The following is a 5,213-nucleotide window of genomic DNA, read 5'->3' on the forward strand; positions in this document are numbered from 1 at the left end:
GGGGCCCAATTTCTTTGCCCTTCTTCTCCCCAGGGAGCAACATATGAATGGAGGAGGAAGTTGGGGGTCTAAGGAAAATAACTAAGTGCTATTATTACTATTTTGCATAATAATGGAAAGCAGTAATTCTATTTTGGGAGAAAGGCTTGCAAATTAGTGCAATTAAGTATTAAGGAGGAAAACATTTCTTGGAGATTTAGAACATGCTGCATCTTAAAAGTAATGGTGGTGGTGGTGTGTGTTTGTGTGTATGTGTGTGTGTGTGTGTGTGTGTGTGTGTGTGTATGTGTGTGTGTGAGAGAGAGAGAGAAATGAGTCCAAACTTATCCACTTATCCTTTTATCAGGAGCCCAGTTTCACCATAATATCAACAGAAAAGAAGTCAAACTCCATAAAATAATTTAAAGAGTTTTATTCTAAGCCAAGTTTTAGGACCATGGCCTGGAGCCAGGCCCAAGAAGCCTTGAGCAAGTGGACTTGCTGTGGCTGGGTTACAATTTGGTTTTATCCATTTCAGGGAGACAGGGGTTACAGGTAAAGTCATAAATCAATGCACGAAGGTGTACGTTGGTTTGGCCCGAAAAGGTGGGACATCTCAAAGGGGCGGGGCTTACAGGTTATAGGTGGATTTAAAGACTCTTTGATTTGTAATTGATTAAAGAAATGAAGCTTTGTCTAAAGGCTTGGAAGGTTTTGAGTTAAGATAAGGAACTCTGCTAATCAGAGACAAGCCACCTGCCATATACCCAGACTCCAGTGATCTGTTGTATAAATTGAGGACCTGCGGATGTGGTTTAAGCTTTGTGTTGCATAGCCTTAGGCCTGTGAATGAGCTACAAAGGATATCTCCAAGAAGGGAGGGGGGCATGTTGAGGTATGTCTGACATTCCTTTTCATGGTATTTCTGGTGTCCCCTTGGCCAAGAGGGTATCCATTCAGTCAGTTGGGGAGAGCTTAATATTTTATTTTAGTTAACAATAACTAACCCACTCCTGCCATAACTGCATTAATCCCTGGGGGTGGGAGGTGGAGCCCTCATGGCCTAATCACATCCTAAAGTTTCCACTTCTTAATGCTGTTAGAGTGGCAATTCAGTTTCCAACATGAAATTTTGGGGGACACATTCAAACTGTAGCAAAGATTGAGAAGAAAATGAAACAGTATAATGTGTAAGACAGGGATTGCACAGGAGTGGTGTTTAAAGTGTAAGCAGCTCCATAAGCAAAAATGCCTTTTTATGATTCTCTTATGTTTTGTCAACGGAAAAAAAAGACCAAACTCTGTAAAGTAATTTTAAAAAGATTTACTCTGAGCCAAATTTGAGGACCATGACCCGGAGCCACGCCCAAGAAGCCTTGAGCAAGTGGACTCGCTGAGGTTGGGTTACAGTTTGGTTTTATACATTTCAGGGAGACAGGGGTTACAGGTAAAGTCATAAATCAATACGTGGGAGGCATACATTGGTTTGGCCCAAAAAGGTGGGCCATCTCGAAGCGGGGGCTTACAGGTTATAGGTGGGTTAAAAGATTCTTTGGCCTGTAATTGGTTAAAGACATGAAGCTTTGTCTAAAGGCTTGGAATGTTTCAACATGAGCTGTTTATCAGAGATAAGCCACTGGACATAGATTTGTTGTGTAAATTGAGGACCTGCAGGTTTGTCTTGCATACCCTTATGCCTGTTAATGGGTTACAAAGGATGTCCCCAATAAGGGAGGGGGGCATGATGAGGCATGTCTGACCTCCTTCCTCCTGGCAGGCAGTTCAGTTTTAAGGTATCCGAAGTGAAAGAAATCCTATTGCATGCTACAACGTGGGTGAACCTCGAGGACATTATGCTAAGAAGAATAAATAAGCCAATCACAAAAAGACAAATGTTGTATGATTCCACTTATATGAGGCAACTAAAGTAGTCAAATTCACAGAAACAGGAAGTAGAATGGTGATTACCAAGGCTGGGGGAGAGGGGACTTGTTTTTCAATGAGTACAGAGTTTCAGTTTTGCAAGATGAAAAAGTTGTGGAGATCAATTGCACAACAAAGTGAATATACTTAACACTATTAATTACACACTTAAAAGGGTTAAGATGGTAAGTTTCATGTTATGTATATTTTACTACAATTGAAAAGAACAAAAATAAGATGGAGCAACAGACAGAGGAGTGGATAAATGGATGAAGTACAGCTAAATGTTGATGGTAGAATCTGAATGGTGGGTATACAGATGCTCACTGTAAAATTTTTTCAACTTTGCTGTGTGTTTGAAATTTTTCACTAAAAAGGAAAAGAAGAAATGTTTTGACAAATTGGACTATACTTAGAGAGGAAAGAGCATGATTAGAGAGTGGAAACAAAACTATCATGTGGGGAATAGCTGAAAGGACTGCAGATGTTTAACATGAAGGTGGGAAGACTTGAGGCCATGTGTCTTTCTTCTAGTATGTGAAGGGCTGGCATATTTAGGGGGCTTAGGCTTGTTCAACCTGACTCCAAGGGCTAGAACCAGAGCCATTAGATAAAGGTACCAGAAGGATAGAATTCTATTAAGTATAAGAATAGTTTGCTAGTAATCAATAATTAAATATGGAATTAGGTAGTTCCCTATCATTGACAGAGTTCAAGTATGTGTTGATGAGGAGAGACAAATAGGACAATTGTCTGCTGGAAATCGCCAGAGCTAGCTGGAGCAGTGGCTCCCCTACCTCCCAAAGGAAGGTGATGTCACACTGGCATGTATTAATAACTCCTCTGGTCAGTTGGTATCCAGCTGCAGGATGCTGTCTCTGTTAGGAAGGTCCCTCTTAATGACTATAATGGTGCCAAAGTCACATGCTTGATCAGGTGCTTCCTGGAGAGCAGCAGGAGCGCGAGGTCCCTCCTCTGGAGCATAGTTCATGATGTGTTTAGCAGTGTCTAGCCCAAACACACTGCTTCATGGGATGGCAAGAGATAGAGGCCCTGTGCACTTTCTGTGGCTGAGCCTCTGCCTGTAAGTTCTAGCCTGAACCTTGGAACATTTGTGATGTTTGCTCAAGCCTTTTGCTCAGCCCTTAGACATCATTTTGTAAGAAATATCACAGAGTGAATATAGGTGTTGCTGGTCAGATAGTTGCATTAATGCAATTTTGGTTCACTATGGTCCCCACTGAGATAGTATAGGAGGTGGACTTTGGCTGCCTTGAGCCAAAGCTTATGTCTACTTACAATACTGAACAAAAGCTTTGAAAATGATTAACATCCAGCTTCAGTAGAAGGCAGTTCTGCTTTCTTTAATGGGATGTGGCAACCAATGGAGCAGGGGTCTGCTGGCCCCAGTCAGAGACAGCACAAACTGGTTACTGCCCAAAGTTGACCGCACATAACATTTGGCCTCATTTTAATGCTAAAAATCACGTCCAAGGGTGGAGATTTAACATGCTAATGAGACATGTGATGTATAAAGAAGCATGGTCCCCGAATGAACAGCTGCCAACAAAACTCTGCCTCTACATGCTATGATTTTAATGCTGGCGTCAAACTTTCTCTCTCTACCCTTTAAAAGTTCCCCAGTCCTTTGTTCAGAGACGCAATCTGGTTGCTCCTTAATGAGCACTGTCTCCCTTTTTTTCAAGCAAAAGCCCCCGCCCCAAAGCCTTGCCTGTATAAATTCCTTTTTTGGTTGCATGTCAATTTCTATGGACTCAGGGGACCAAGAACTGTGAGGTCGGCAACACCATTGCTTTAAATACCACCATAAACTGGTGTCTCCTAAAACTATATCTTCAGGTCAGACTACTTTCTTGATCTCCTGATCTCCTGCTATTTGACATCCCCACTTTAGATGTCTGATAGGCATCGTAAGTGCTCAAGTGGCCATAACTGAGTTCCTCACCCCATCACCACTCCCAGTTCTACTTCTCTTGGATTTCCCCATCTCAGTTACTGGCAACTGTATCCTTTTCCTTATGCTCCAAACCTTGATTTCATACTTGACCCCTCTCTTTCTCTCCTCCTCTAATACTCAGCAAATCCTATTGGTTCTATGTTCAAAAAATATCCAGAATCTCACCATTCACAAACCCACTGCCACCATCATCTCTTGTTTGGTTGTTTTAATATTTCCAACCTCTTCCCTTTGTTTCTTTGGCCTTAGGAGTAGCAGCTGCTTCCTGCAGTTGCTACCTGTATGATAATTTACAGTCCCATTTTTACCCTATGGGTTATTTAATCAACAACTTGTTAATGGGAAAAAAAAAAGCCAAACTCTGTAAAATAATTTTAAAGAGATTTACTCTGAGCCAAATTTGAGGACCATGACCTGGAGCCAGGCCCAAGAAGCGGTGAGCAAGTGGACTCACTGTGGCTGGGTTACAGTTTGGCTTTACACATTCAGGGAGACAGGGGTTACAGGTAAAGTCATAAATCAATATGCAGGAGGCATACATTGGTTTGGCCTGAAAAGGTGGGCCATCTCAAAGCGGGGGGGTGTGGCTTACAGGTTATAGGTGGGTTTAAAGATTCTTTGGCTTGTAATTGGTTAAAGACATGAAGCTTTGTCTAAAGGCTTGGAATGTTTCAACATAAGGAGCTGTTTATCAGAGATAAGCCACCTGACTTAGATTTGTTGAGTAAATTGAGGACCTGCAGGTTTGTCTTGCATACCCTTATGCCTGTTAATGGGTTACAAAGGATGTCCCCAATAAGGGAGGGGGGCATGATGAGGCATGTCTGACCTCCTTCCTCCTGGCAGGCAGTTCAGTTTTAAGGTATCCGCTTGGCCAGGAGGGAGTCCATTCAGTCAGCTAGTGGGGGGTGAGCCTTAAGATTTTATTTTAGTTTACACTATTTAAAATTGCAAAAAAAAAAAAATTTGTAAACATCTATATGTCCTATTCCCCCGATTAATTGTCCTCCTCCCACCAGAATGTAAACACGAATTTCTATTTCGTTCACTGCTGTATCCCCAGTGCCTAGATTAGTGTCTAATATATGGTCAAAATACAATATAATGTGTCTTCATTGAATGGATCCTATAATGTGTAGGAAAAGTAAGGTTTGCACAATTCGCAGATATAACTGGAATAAAATCATCCTTTTCCTTCCCACTAGACTAAGAATAGGGTCAAAGGCTAAGAAGGTTAATGAATCTTTCCAACTGCTTGTAATAGTTTTGACTACGTCCTTGTGTAATCAAGAGAGAGGCCGGGAAGAGCCTCTGAGGACTTAAAAACAGGGTG

Source organism: Propithecus coquereli, unplaced genomic scaffold, assembly GCF_000956105.1.
Source record: "Propithecus coquereli isolate 6110/MARCELLA unplaced genomic scaffold, Pcoq_1.0 Scaffold188, whole genome shotgun sequence".
Classification (NCBI taxonomy): domain Eukaryota; kingdom Metazoa; phylum Chordata; class Mammalia; order Primates; family Indriidae; genus Propithecus; species Propithecus coquereli.